Source organism: Poecilia mexicana, unplaced genomic scaffold, assembly GCF_051168715.1.
Source record: "Poecilia mexicana isolate PSO_F unplaced genomic scaffold, ASM5116871v1 scaffold_6, whole genome shotgun sequence".
In the NCBI taxonomy this organism is placed as follows: domain Eukaryota; kingdom Metazoa; phylum Chordata; class Actinopteri; order Cyprinodontiformes; family Poeciliidae; genus Poecilia; species Poecilia mexicana.
In genome coordinates, this window is record NW_028263375.1 from 23,855,106 (window position 1) to 23,871,328 (window position 16,223).

The following is a 16,223-nucleotide window of genomic DNA, read 5'->3' on the forward strand; positions in this document are numbered from 1 at the left end:
GAGGCGTTGTCTCTCTGAAGGACTGAGATTCAGCTTTCCAGGTTAAACATCTGGCCAACTTGTTTCTGGTGAAGGATGTAGACAGGACTTAGAAGCACGACGGAGTACATTAAGAAGTGCTGACTGTATTCAATACCCATCATTGCCTGATGCTTTGAAGAACTTCTCTGCCCATCAAGCTGAAAGACCCTCCAGGAGGAAGCTGTGTGGTCTAGAAACAATTCCAGTTTTTGAAAGGCAGCCTCAACAACTCTTTGCTCCAACCTGAGGTGCCTGGTTATTTTAACAAGTCTACAAATATCTCAGGGCCCCTAAATGTCAGGAATGTCTGGTTTTGGTCCAAGTCAACCATGGCACCACAGGGATTACACACCTAGTCAGTAAAAACAACATTGACATGTACTTGATACAGCGTTAATTAGAACAAGTGTCATTTACCAACTAAACAGCACTGATTCCATGATTTCCTTGACAATGAGTCTTTTTTTTTTTTTTGACAAATGACTCACAGAATCACTTACAAGTCGTTGTGCAAACAGAGACAAAGTAAAAGGATTAGTTATACCAGGAAGTAGAAATGTCACTTAATTTGATGCTATGAGTAAAAGGGGATTTCAAGTGCCAGTAAGTCATTTAATAGTCTGGAGCCTTATCACCTTGTCTGAAATCAGCAGTGAGGCAAAGTGAAAGATTTTATCTCACATGGGCTTAAATGACATAATAGGCTTTTTCAAGTTACTTATGCATGCTTCATGCAGCCTCCGGGTGTGTTGAAGTGAAACACAAAGGTCATCATTAAAAGAAATTATAGATTAAATATATATATATATATATATATATATATATATATATATATATATATATATATATATATATATATATATATATAATTATAATAGCAGTTGAGAGAAAGGAGACCTAATTTCAGTAGTAATGTCTTTCCTACTATCTTTAGAGCAGATTTGACTGATTGCTGATAGAGTTATTAATGTCAAAATTCCTGTTGGGATCAGAAACATAGTCGGGCTCAATGCATTTAAACATAGTTTGAACTTCTCTCTGACCATCCAGAGCTTTTTTGATTCACTACGTTACAAAGCGACTGTTCAAAAAATGATCTAAAGTCAAACCGTGACATTTAAAGACATGCAAAGACGTAAATTGATTCATGGGGGAAAACGAAACAGATGAACGACTCTAAAATACGAACCTGTTGCAAGTGAACCATCCCCTGCCAGACGATGCGCAGTTCTCTTCCTCGTGATGCTTCCGGTCGGACCTGGTGCCGTGTCCTGCTCCACGCGCCGGAAGATCCTGTAATGGACTTTACAGCTTGTGCCTCAGACCAGGATGCGTTTCATCAGGGGAGGTTCTGAGGAGCTCAGCCCTCACTCCTGTTTCTCTCTGCCGTCTACAGTCAGGGCGAGCCTTTCATCTGCCGCTCTGCCACAGTCATTATCGGAACTCTGAGTCACCGTGGGCTGAAGTAAGCACACACGGAGACGCCGAGCGCCGTGTTCGTACCCGTGTCAGTGTGGGAGATGTCAGCAGTCAACATGCGAGGTTTCGCTAATGCGCTCTCTCACAAGTGAAACACCCAGATTTACCGTTGCCCGTCGTTTCTCACACACGTTGCACACACCCAGCGTGACATGGCAACTTTGAGCTCGCAAATGCACACAGGGAGCAGCTTCATTAACGCCACACACATATGATTTGTTTGGACCATGAGTGCTTTGCTTGCTCTGATAAGTACTTTGTTTTTTTTATTTTATTTTTTTTATTTATTTTTATTAAAAAGAGCTTTAATAAAACTGGGAATTTTATTTTATTTTATTTTTATTAAACTAAACTCAGCATGAAGTAACAATGCTATGCAGTATAACTTCCTCCTCGAGAGCCAAACCACACAATCTGGGAAATTCCCTGGCCAAGAGAGAAAGGAAGGATGAAATAGTATCCATATGGGGATGGCAGGTGAAAGGTCACGAGTCACAGCACAGGAATCCCAGCCTGCATTCCTGCAGAGTGACGGGGAACTGAATAATTGCACCTCTCTGCTGAGAGGCGTCGTGTACAATTGTAAAGGAGGCATGCGCAGGCCCCCTCCCCACGCTCTCCCCTTCCACGGCATCAAATACACGTCCCCCCCCCGCCCCCCCAGAAATCCGGTAAGTCGGCTGACCAAACGATGACTCCTCTTTTCATCTCTCCAACGCTGAAGAGGAAGAAGGCTGAGTCATGTCAGCTTCTCACCCTGATTGCTTCGCAGAGCCCCTCCTCTTCCCCAGCTTCGTTTCAAGGAACAGACCTCGATGCATCCAACAGAAACTCTCGTCGCTATTCTCTTTCGATGTATGGATTCCTACTGGTTCAGCTCCTTTTAACTCATTCGATGTGAGGAAAGGAGAGACCGAACGTATTCCTTCACTTGTCATTCAGACACAACATGTGCTCCTCTCCCTGCATCCTTCTCTCAGTGTATTAGAAAGCAAAGAGCCGCCCTCAGTCTTCAGAGTGCTGATTAATCCGCTTGTCAACTAGCTAGTGGTAAATTGTTTCATTTAAACATAGAAAGAAGATAAATGCAAATTGAGTCAAGAGGATCGTTTTCATCTTTAGTTCATGCGTCTCAAGTTGAGGGCATCCACCATGTGAAGTTAATTAAAACAGGAATATTAACAGAAAGTCTTCTTTCCAGCGATGTTAAAAAAAAAATAGTTTCCAACCAGCCGAACCTCGACTTGATGAGGTGGAGCGGGGATTTTCCTCCTACTGTGAAACGATGAGTCAAATCTTCACTTTCACAGAGTTGCTAAGAGGGTCAGCAGAGTTTGGTTGACCAGTCACTTGACACTTGTGTAGCAATGTACTGCAGATGTAGGGTTTATTTATTTTGTTTGTTTGTTTGTTTGTGTAAGCCTTTTTGGCACAGTGTCAGATCTGACTGATCCAGGACTTCCTCCATCACCAATCATCTTTGTGGATCTCTGGGTGTAGTCATGAAGAGGAAGTTGTCTGGTTTTAGTTCATCGTCTTGATGACAACGATGTGGTTCTGTTGACGTCTGCAGTTCACACCTTCCTGTCCTCTCAATTACCTCTGCAGACTTCTTTCCGCAGCACACATTTTGTAATGGTAAATTCATGCAGAATCCTACCAGTAACTATTCCTGTATTTTTTTTATTCTTACATTGTGAGGCAAATCTCGTGAAAAAAAAAAAAAATAAATAAATAAAAATGCAGGATTGTGATATACATTTGTCTTTTTCTCCCACAAAGTAAATATGCATTTGATTTGTGACGTTTTTAACAATATCTGCCGAGTTCATTTTTCCATAGAATGTATTATCCAGCATGCAACTCTTCTGTTTTTGCCATATCCATCATATCCATAACTCATTACATCCACATAAAGAGGGTAAATCATAGATAATCACACAAAAGAGAATTAGACCAAATATAGAGTCATGTGGGACACCAGCTAATAAACATAGGAAAGTGGATTTACTATTTATTACTATAACAGAGCAGAAACAAGAAATAATATGTATGATTATATATGAATAATCCTTTTTTTTGTATTGGTCATGGAACCCAGAGCTGTCAACCTTTACCAAAAGCCTTTAACCCGTTCTAAGGATTATTTTGTGGCTGTTTCTGTAAAATGTTTAGGCCTGAAACAAAAATGCAACAGAGGGGAATTTGTTTTATGACGATCGGTAATCTGACTTCTTCCAACACCTTGCCTGCTGAATTATAAGCACCAGGTGGTGGTTTCTCTGAGAAGTGCGTATTTGTACAAAAAAAAAAGAGAAAACAAGTGTGATATTTAATTTTTTTGCCAGAATCCTATTTACTGTATGTTTGACTCATTGTAGATGAGCCACATATTTTTTTTTTCAGAAAACGACCGAGTGACATTATGCTATTATTTCACGTTTGTGAAATAGACGCCTGTGTTCACATGTAGAGACACAAAGTGACATTATGTCTTTACTCAACATTTTTAAATACATACATCTGGGTGAACAGCAAATGTATTTCATGTTTGAAAAGTGGCATAAATGTAAAACGTAAAAGCCATGTAACTATTCAGTCAGCTCTGAGAAGACTGAACCTGTTCCTACACCGCCGTCCCTTTTTATTTCATATAAAATGCTGCTCATAATAGCTTTAGGAGAAGCCTCATTGCTTATCATGAAATGAATGGAAACACTGACCTTGTTCTGTTTGAAGTTAGCTGAAAGCTCTTTGATAAAAAATGTTTTATGCCAGATCTCTCTGATATGTGGCGAGTCCAGCCTAATAAATACTACGGGTTATTAAAAATGGAATGATACCGACAATGCCTAGGAGGGATTGCTATTTTCTTTTGTTGTATTCCAGGTGTTGGGAGTCCTGGGAGGTGATGGGGAAATTGCTTTAGAAATACCACAACTGTTTTGCTTAGATAAAGTCTAAACTCAAATTGGATGTGAATTTTTCTAAAAGAAGAAGACTGGAAAGAATTACAAATGTTTGCACTTGCAAATAAGGTAAATGTAGCACAAAAAGTCAATCTTACGTTTTATTTTTATGGGAAGTGAAGCACAAGAAACCAACCCCAACCTGCACATCTGATATTCAAACCAGTGTTGCTTGCTGTCTGTTGACCATTGCTGTTCCCATTACCATTAATACAGACCCAACTGCTTACTGACCTCTACATCAGTCTATAAAAGACTTTCTTGCACCCATATGCCCAGTTTTTATTGTTGGTGTAACATAGAACAAAATATTATACTCATCCTTGGCTTCAATGAATAAAACATAAAGGGAAACACATATAACAGCTACATTACGTAACAATCTTATTGAAGTACCATCCTTAGTAACGGTCGCCATGACACCACTGCAGAAATGGTGCTACGGCTGGCATGACAACAAACTCAGTGACTTTGCGACTCATTTATTGGCAAGTTTAGATTGTGGCTCTTTGTCCAGTTCAGTGAAAAAGTATTTTTCCCCTACCATTTTCTTCTTCCATTTGCTAAATATTTCAGATCACCAAACTAATTTTAACATCAGACCTACTGATCCTCACACCCTGGAGGTTTAAAGTGATCTTTACCTTTTACCAACTTATTTCAAGTGTCCCAACTTGAATCTGAGATTTTAGATTTGGTTGATGGCAAGAAGGCCTTCCAGTCTCACCACCAAAGAAACATTTGGGAAGAATCTGTGAAAATATGCAAAAAAGCTCATCAGCAATTAGAAGAAAGCTCTGATTCCTGTAATGACAAATATATATATATATATATATATATATATATATATATATATATATATATATATATATATATATTGCTGTAATGACAAATATATATATATATATATATCAGTGTTGTGGTACTCGAAGTTGGTCTTGGTCTTAAGACCGGTCTTAAGACCATTTTTTGATGGTCTCGGTCTCGTCTCGGACTCGACCGCATTTGGTCTCGGTCTTGTCTCGGTCTCGGGCGCTGAGGACTCGGCATTTTATTTCAAGACCAGTCAAGACCGCAACTGTGAAAATATCACTAAACGTACAGCATTCTGTCCACTTTATTTGTTAACATCTTTGTTTTCAGTGGATGCAAAACGCACCGATTAAAATCCAAGCAACCACGTGTTTCTGTTACTCCCCCCTCCCCTCCTTTTACTTTCCCTCTCCCTCCCCTCCCCACCTTTCACTCGTGCGTGGCGCTCCAGGACACGCGCAGTGGTTTCCTCTAAGCGGCAGAAAATGTTTGTCTAATCATCAGTAATATAATATCGCTGCATAAATAGTAAGAAATCCAATGGCCACAGCTAACTCAGCAGCGCTTCGCTTTCACAGACGGTGGAGACAACGTCTAACTTTTTTCGTCACTTAGAAAAGTAGCTCAAAGAAGGTAAGCTCCGTTAACGTGAGTTATCAAAGCTAGCTGTACAGAGACACATAAGCATTGTGATGAAAAATGTTATCACTCACTGTGCTGAATTATTGTGCGGAGGTGTTGACTGACTTGTCGCATATATGGGACAACGTTATGTCCAAAAGTCTGCAATATAGTGAGGTGACATTCAGAAACAGTCGATTCTTCTCCACGGCTCTTTACTTATTAGATAGGACTGGAGTGTCACTGAGAGCCGTTGTTCTATCAGATAGCCATACGCTGTCAGGATAGCATACATGCATTAAGCATTAATAAATCCGACCGTCAGAGGAGTTGTCAGTTCACTATACGCAGCAAGTTATGACGAAAATAAGTCATTAAATTGTTTTCAATGATAACTATATAGATATACATGTGTTGTCATGGTTTCAAAGTGTATTTAAAGCAGGTCTGGCTGCTGCTGGAGTCAGCTACAACACACGCCCGTGTAAAACTCACTTAACCGCTAAGTCAGGATGCCATACAACTGTTAATAACAAAATGTATGACGATCTACGTCATGATTCTATGTTGTTGATTAAATGAAATCTTATGGTAATGACGTGTCTGACAGATGTAGCCGGTGTTCTATCAGATAGCCATTCGCTGTCAGGATAGCATACATGCAGTGAGTACCATGCCAGCGCATGCGCATTAAGTCCGACCGTCAGTGGAGTTGTCAGTATATGCAACAAGTTATGACGAAAATAAGTCATTAAATTGTTTTTAATATGACATAATATGATAACTAGATAGATATACATGCGTTGTCGTGGTTTCAAAGTGTATTTAAAGTAGGTCTGGCTGCAGCTGGATGCCATACAACGGTTAATAACTGTTAATAATGATCTACGTCATGATTCTATGTTGCTGATTAAATAAAATCATATGGTAATGACAGCGTATGCATATCTAAGCTAAGCGTACGACTATCTGACAACGTATGCTGATGTGACAGAACACCGTGAGTTCGTGTTAAGCGTATGACGATCTGACCTGACAGAACACCCGTTCTTTGTTCTAGTAATGCTCTGTGTACACTCCATCATTATTTTATTAATTATGTACCTTGATATTTAAATTAACAAATAACTAAAACACAAGAACGAAAGAGCACGCAGAGCATGCACATTGCTCTTTGATTGTTTTTGTTCAAAGTGGCAGCTGTAATGTCTGCCATGGTGTCAGACTACCTGGCTTCATGTACTGGGATAGAGAGTGAAAACAGTCACGATGAGCGCCTTCTGTTTGGTTACTTCTTGCTTGTTGCTCCTTGGTCAGTGTTCATAGTTGAGCGTTATTTACCGTCAGGGCATTGCCTCAATTGCTATGTTTAATGGTGCAGACAGTGGTGGTTTCTTATATGAGCAATATGGGCAAATGTCCAGGGCGTTATGTTTTTAGGGATGGCACGAGACCATCACACTTTTTAGCACATAAATGGAATATTTAATATTGGTAAAATGTATTAAGTATTTAATATCTAGGTGTTTTATGGTAATATGGATCTTTCAGATTATTTTGAGAAGCAATTTCGATCATATTTTACATTTTATTGTGTCATGTAGCGCGGGCCACTGGTCTTGGTCTTGACTCGGTCTCGACTCCCCTCGGTCTTGGTCTTGACTTGGTCTCGGACCCTAAAAGTCTTGGTCTTGTCTCGGTCTCAATACACTCTGGTCTTGGTCTTGTCTTGGTCTCGGGTTAGGTGGTCTTGAACACAACACTGATATATATATATATATATATATATATATATATATATATATATATATATATATATATATATATATATATATATATATATATATATTAGGGATGTGCCGATCAGGTTTTTTCCTGCCGATACCAATACCGATCACCCATGAGGGCCGATACACCGATACCGATCACCGATACCGATCACATAATAATTATTATTTTTATCATAAACACTACCGGTTACATTATGTGGAAAAAGGAACCATGAATTCACCTTAATTTAGACAAAAACCTGTTTTTAATAACTTTTTTCAAGAAGAAAACTAAACAAAACAGGCATTGTGCAAATTGTACTGCTATTGATAATACTATCTTTAAACAGACTGATAACATATGAAAGCTCTGAAGAGGCTAAATAATGCAAAGAGCCAAAATAAAACCTCTCAACATTGCCAAGAAGTTCAAGTATAAAACTTAACATTCAAAGGCAAAAACAGGATCCATTACAATAAACTAGGGCTGTTGTAAACGAATATTTTAGTAATCGAGTAATCTATCGATTATTCTTACGATTAATCGAGTAATCGGATAAAAAAAATTATAAAATGAAATATTGGTAAATCTGGCATAATACCGGTGTTACTATCAGATATCAATATGAGTCCAAGTTTTCATATTTGAGCATCCCTAACAGTTGCTTTTTTGTAGTTTAGAAAACTAACCTGTAACAATAATAGCTCACTTTCTAAGTTAACCAGGAGAAAAGTTATAGAAAAATCTGAAATTATATTGAATTTAATAACAAAGAGGCAGGCTCACAAATATGCTTATAAAAAATGTCTACAATCCAGCTTTTAGTTTATGTATTCATCTTCAGTGAGTTTAATAGATCAATTAAACTCACCTTGCCACCTAACCTGTCACGCTTTGGGTTTGAAAATACGGGAAATGCCGCCTGGAGTGGGAGGAGAGGGCGAATGAACGAACATGGGGTGGAGGGGAGGAAATAGACCAGCGGACTGACGAACCGTTAGACCGGGGGACGAACACGGGGGGAAGCAATACGGGATATTTACGACACCTTCACTGGTCACACTCAGAAACTCATCTACCAGCCATGTACGATGCGCTACGCCACCCGTTTCTTCAGACCGGGATATGAAATTTATTGTGCGGTTCGTCGGTAAAGCTACATTTACACGGTAAGCATCAGCTACTCAGCCGCCCGCCCTGTTCAGGCTATCCGCTCACCTCAGCGCTCTTCCCGCCGTTCGCTTTCAACCAGCAGCCCCGGAGGAGAAATGCTGCCGTACTCCAGGCATTCCCCCAGTCATTTTAAGGATGCTTATTGGTTCCCCAAAAACGATAAAAAGTCGGGCATTATCATCAATCAATAAAATCCCCACGGGCCAATCTTGAAGATTGGACTTTATGCCGCTGAGACTTAGCTTTTGTCAACAACTCAGAGGCGGAAGTGAGAGCTCCGCGCAACGCAAATGAAGTCCCGGCCGGAACACGGTGCGCTAACTAATAAAACATAAATTAAAGAAGCTTCGAGGCAGGTAAATTTTCCTCGAGGAATTTTAGTAATCGAGGTACTCGAATCAGTCGAGGAATCGTTTCAGCCCTACAATAAACAATCCAGAGTTACTGAATGAAAACTTCCTGATAGCATGGCGGCTAGCTGATTACTGCTAGCTCTGATTGGCTGTTTCTGACTGAGCGGAGTAATTATGCAGATCAGGGAGGAGATCGATTATTTTTTTTAGAGATTATCTGTCTCATGTTAGGACAGCGAAAGTTTTAATATGTAGGTAAAATGTATTTTTTTTAAGTTAGATGCTGCAGCTTTAAGCAGAGGTTCGGTGTGAGAGTCACTACCAGGTGGAGCAGAAGCGAAGCTCCGTCTGTCAAATATTACTACCTGTAGCGTAGCAGCGGTTCAACAGGAGAGCAGAACCAGCGTCTTACATCGCAGCTCGAAGACTTAAATAATTTTGCGGGTTATTTGTTTAGCTTCTGACCGTCATGCTAATCCAGGTGAGTGTTTGTAGCTGTGCGCTGCTTTACCTGCTGTCTGATCCTCCGTATGTCGTTTTTACTGCAGTGATCCTCGATGTAGCCAAACTCCGTCAAGTATGGCATTGTTTTTATGTCGTATTAGCTTCATTGTGTTGGTGCATTTTTGACGTGCTTCAATTTTCCCCACAACACGCAAACTTCCCCATTCACTCAGTGCGTTATAGTTCCACATCGCTTAGGATTTGTTGTTGCGCGTTTGCGCAGAGTGAAGGAAAGAGGAGACCAGCTGCACAAGCAGGCTGCGAAATGAGAAGCAGATGATCGGTATCGGTAAAAGAGACAATGATCGCCGATCACCGATCATGCACTTTTTCACGAAAATCGGCCCGATTATGATCGGTGACCGATCGATCGGCACACCTCTAATATATATATATATATATATATATATATATATATATATATATATATATATATATATATATTCCCAATTATTACTGAGAAGAACACGAAGGAGTTTCAACATACAATTTTGTATCTTGAATTGTAAATAAAACAGACAAAAATATTTTCTTAAAAATTGATACTCCAACTCTTTCCAACAGCGCCTTCCCATTACGCTGCTTACAGCAGTTCTTTGGAGTGCTGGACTGAAACGTAGTTAATCTTAGCAGACTCGCAGTTCCACCAGATGTTTGCTAATCTGCTACCACTAGTCTTTAGGAGCCGAGTGTGGAAATAAGCGGCACTTTGTGGGAGTGCTCAGGCACCCCGAGTGGTTGCCACGGGAGATTCAAAGATTTCTCAAGCTTGCAAGAAACAATCAAAGCAACTCCATTTATATTTTTGACATAAGATAGAGCTCAAAATGATCAATTTTATATAATATCCCCCTTTATATTATCCAGCGACAATTTGGGATGAGATGTGAATCACATCAGCAGTTGTTATTCAGTTGTAAAGTGACACATTATGTGGCATTTCTGAAATACCAACATGGATGCAGCCATTTCATTTTGCTCATGAAAACACTGCTGCTTTTAATTAGTTAGTTCTTTGAAATCCACCTTCCAGCTGAAAAGACTTGTGTCCTTCTAATATAAATGCTTTATTGCCTTTCTTTTAACAGCAAAGCTCATGTAACACTCTTCTTTTTTCCTAGAAATTTCATAAAGAAAGCATCTCGTTCCTGAACAAGTGCATACTTTTCCAGTGAAACAGTCAGACATTTTGAGGGACGATGGAAACAATATGTGTTTTTATTTCATCAGTGAACTTAAAGGTTTAACAGCAGAGGTTTAAAATGCACCTAGTAGATCATAAAATGAAGTGCAGTTAACTCCAGGAGATAAAGACCAACACAAAGACAAGCACAGATACAGACAAATATTTCTCCAAACATCCCAGAGTCGTCCGATTCAGCTAAATTATTGCTCAGACAAACATTGAGTCCTAAATAGATTGTGATGAGGTGAACGCTGCTTCCTCTGTGGCCGACCCTGACGTCAGTTCTGGTACGGAGACCACAGCTTAATTTCTGGTTTAGTCTTTTCTGATTTTTGTTATCCGAGTATTGCCCGAGGAGGAGAGAAACTGTTTCTCTGCACCGAGACACGTCGCGAGCTGACGGGAGGTTCAGTTTGAGCGAATAAGTATGAAGCGGTTGAGTAATCTGAAAAATGTTGATGAGAATAAAGAGAAGCTTTAACAAACTACAAATAACTGGAAGTTAAAGAGGTAAATTGTCCTAAAATGTAAGGTTTGACATAAGAAAACACTCTTAAGAGCCTTGAATATTGGTCCAAAAACATGCAGTCACCCACTGCTTCCTTAAATGAGGCAGGACAAAGTGTTATCTACAATCATGTGACGCTGAAACTCACACATTCACTGACACCAACAGAAACTCAGCAGCTTGACTAAAATGACAATCAGCGTTTCACAACAATGACTGAGGTGGGCATTTTAAAATCCTGCCTTTGACGCATCCCACTCATTTCATTTTGAGGCATTTTAGAGGAAATCACACCGGTTTCATTCTGATCCCGCAGTCTGAGTTTCAGTTTCTCGGCTTATTATCTGGTCGTTGTGAATTTACCATTTCAGCTGGTGTGTGCTTTTCGGTATTCAAGACAGTGACTTTCATCAAAACAGTGTTTCAGCAACATCATAATGAGCCAAGAGTTGGAAGCAGTTATTTTACAGAACGATGATCTCTTATTCAATTTGATGCTGATTATCATCTCTCCGATCGGTTATTTTGTGGTTTGCTGAGAGTAAACTTCCCTGTCAGCGTGACTCATTCGAGATGACAGGACGGGTAAGTTAGCATTTCTTCAACTGCAGACCAGCAGAGTAGCAAGAGTTAAAAACAAAACAAAACAGATATTAGTCAGAGCTTAGTCAGAAGTTGATAAATCAGTAACCTGCGCTTGTGGTGCATTTGATGTAGCAAAGCATCATAGATATAGCACATACATCTACATTTAGTCATTTAGAGAGGGCTTTTTTCCCCACTCTATTGGACATATATGTGACCAAGAAGGGACATATGAAACACACTTATGAGTCACTAAACACGTGGCTGGTAAGCTTGGAACCACCATTTTATTTCTTGAGCTGCACTTTTTTTTTTTCCTCCGTTATTTATTTATTTGGCCACAAAACAACACAAATGGACACAGCAAATCAAATGGCCAAAAATCTAATGGTTTGATAAGTTTGGACAAAGATAGACATGTCAAAAACACATGACGGCATCCGGAGCCGGATGGTGTAAACGTTCTTTCTTACCATATAAGGAAAAGGGGCTGATGACAAAAACCCGACTTCTGTAGCACTTCTTTTGTTTCCAACTAAGATTTCCAGATGTAGCGAGTGAAATTCAAGAGGAGAATGGGATTAGGTTCAAATGACAAGATTTTAAGAAGAAGACGGATGACACTAAGTAGATGAAAAAAACTATTGAAATAATTACAAAAAAAGAAGCAGAAAATGTTTTTAACAAACTTATCTTTACACTCCTTGGTGAATCATATCCTGACAAAACTGTGGAGTTTTAGGACAGCAAATAATACACATTGAATTGAAAAGAAAATAACTTTCATCACAGACTACACAGTAAATTTGTAGTGTAATTTAATATCGTATTTTAATACTGCATAAAGTAATTAAATGAGTTATGATACTTAATTTGCCTATGGAATCAATCAGTATTTTTGAATGGAATAAAACCATTTTTCCATAGATTTGAAGTCTTCTTCAATGTGTTTTTACAGACTCTGGTATTAAAAAGTTCCTCCTTTTGGCCAGAGCTGTCAACTTTTAACTCTTTAGGTCCTTGTATTGTCCTCCCATAAAAATCCTCTGCTCCAACGATGAAAATGTGTGTCACTCTGCAGGTCTTTTCCCTTAGCTGACTGACACTTTGGGGAGTTACACACATAATTCAACTGGTGTTAAATGATTTAAACAGATGTGGGCAAATGTTGTAATTTGTAATTTATTTCGAATAGAACATGTTTTAATGCTTATTATTATCATCATCAGTGAGAATGCATTCAATGCATTCTCACTACTAGTGTTTCCGTTTCTCTTTATTATTTTTTAATGTTCCGTACGTTTTTCGTCCTTTAACTACTATCTTTCACTAATTGTACTAATTCATATATCAAAATGTTCAGCTTCTTCAGGAGAATGGTGTTATGACTTTTGGTAAACTTCACTATTGCACTTTTTGAAATAATTGCCCTTTTGCCCAATTGAAATACATGGTGGAATTCACTAACTGACGTCAGTTACTAGAGTGTACACTCTAGTACATATGTGTCAAACTCAAGGCCCGCGGGCCACATGTGGCCCGCCATGTCATTTTATGTGACCCCCCAGCGTTTTATAGGCCCATGATTGACTTAAAGTAGGTTTTGAGCACGAATTGACTACAAACTACGTCTCCCATAATGCATTCTGATTGTTACCAGCAAACATTACAGCTTCTCGCCACTAGAGAGCAGCAGAGTCACCTCAAGCTGCTTATTGATTTTACCAGTGAATAAAACAGACATCGACAAGCTAACATTAAACTGTCCAAGAAAAGAAAAATCGATTTACAAGTAAGACTGTGAATGAAGATGTGTGTGAGTTGGTGTCAGGGCGCCAGGTCGCGCTAGACTTTTCGTTATCCGTTATCTTGACCGACAACATTAAAAAAAAAAAAAAAAAAAATCGGTCATGTACCGATTATTATTGTAATTTCACGGATATTTTTATCCATGAAATTACAATAATATTAACATCGGATATTTAGTCGCATTTTTGCGGTTTAGTTAATATTCACCGTGAATCCAGATCCCATCAGAAATTAAGCAGATAAATGCATCTACATTTTTCTCCGTAGTGACAAAAACCACTGACTGAGGCCCCAATAACTTTTAATAAATTAAATTAAGCGACTTCACTTAAATTAGCATCACTTCACCCGCTGGGGTCTGAACGCACTTCCTCCTGGTTCCCATCTGCAGAAAAATCTGCGATAATTCAAGTGTTATTTAACAAAATGAGGTGTTTAATTTATTTTTAACATTGTATTTTCATACATTTATGCTAGGGGTGCCCAAGTCTAGTTTTCCAGAGCTACTATCTGCAACTTTAGATGCGTTCCTTCTCTAACACACCTGACTGACTAATTTTAAGCCTCTACAGAACTGAGTTGCTGCTGATGAGGGAAGTCAACCTTTTGTCTAGGGTGTGTTTTAGCAGGGATGCATCTAAAAGTTGCATTCTGGAGGACTGAACCTGGCCACTCCTGATTTGTACCGTCAATGTGGCCCGTTGAGGGTGGCCAATATGCTGAAGTGGCCCTTGGTGAAATTGAGTTTGACACCCCTGCCCTAGTCAGAGAGGCTACATGCAAAGAATGTGGAAGGAATGGTTACTTCGACATCCCAAATCATCCCTGAGACTGTACACGAGCCGTAAGGAGGCAGGAGGCAAAGGACTAGTGAGTGTGAGAGCCACTGTCCAGGACGAAACATCCAAGATCCATAAATGCATCAAGGTCAAAGCCTCAACAGACGAGGTCCTGGAGGAACCATCATGGGAGGACAAGCCCCTACATGGGATGTACCACTGACAAATAACTGAAGTGGCTGATATCAGGAAATCCTACCAATGGCTGGAAAAAGCTGGACTCAAGGACAGCACAGAGGCCCTCATCCTGGCCGCCCAGGAACAGGCCCTAAACACCAGAGCAATAGAGGCTCAGGTCTACCACACCAGACAAGACCCAAGGTGTAGGTTGTGCAAGGAGGCCTCTGAGACAGTCCAGCACATAACAGCAGGGTGCAAGATGCTGGCAGGGAAAGCGTACATGGAACGACATAACCAAGTGGCAGGCATAGTGTACGGTTCTAGGTACTGCGCAGAACCCTCAAGGAGAGACCACCCACGGAGGGTGAAAAGGGAATTTATATATAATTTATTTTTTGCAAATGCACAGACAAAACACCCTAAAAACTTAACAGGAATCTCAATTGTCAGACCCTGCAGGAGTAAATGTGTTAAAATGATATGGGTAGAAACAACTATACTCAAGATAAAAAAAAAATTCTGCCCATTCAAGCTCAACCTTCCCCCCCACAGTTTTTGGATTACATCCTTAATAAATCAGTTCTTCAACATTTGAGCTACTCTAATCAAGATTGAAATCTCAGTCTCAATAACTTACAAAAAACTTCCCAAAACAAAAACAAACAAAAAACAACCCCACATCATGTCACTGGCACCACATGACTTTTCGGGTAGTTTGGTATAGTGTGAAGCAGAGGTCTCATTCTCGAGGCCCGCGATGTGCCAAATGCCACGATCAAACGCAGAGAAAGGCGACTGCTACCGGGCTGCTCGTCATCTGCCGCGCTGTTGTGACTATGGTTAGTTTTCTTTCCTCTTTTTTCTTTCCTTTGATTTGTTATTCTGTTTGCATTTCCTTTTAACTCATGTAAAGCACTTTGAATTGCCATGTTGCTGAAAATGTGCTATATAAATAAAATTACCTTATCTTATGGTGCTGACAAGTAGAAGTGGTAATGACGTCACGAGACGTTCTCCATACGTTGCTAGCTGGCTAAGGACTAATGTGAACAAGAGCGACGCCAAGTGGAATAAACTTGCGTTCACATTGCAGCCTGAAGTGACCAAATTCCGATTTTTTTTGACGTAATGCGACCTGTATCTAATCTCTTCATGACAGTCTGAACAGCACAGGTCGGATTCTTTTCGAACGTGACCCATATCCGATTCAAATGCGACTTAACGTCCAGGCCGCATTCATTCGAACTGAACGTCACTGATACTCAACAAATTCTGATTCCTGATGCGCGCAAGTGGGAAGAAAAACAACTATGATGGACTATAATGAGGAAATTGAATTTGAGACCCCTGGTGAAAAGTGATGAACTGTGCCTGGTTTTCTTGCGATAAACAGATTAAGTTTGCCCTTTGCCCGATCTGCAGAATCCTTTGTTCAGCTTCACGCGACACCAATCCATCTCCATTTGGGCTTCA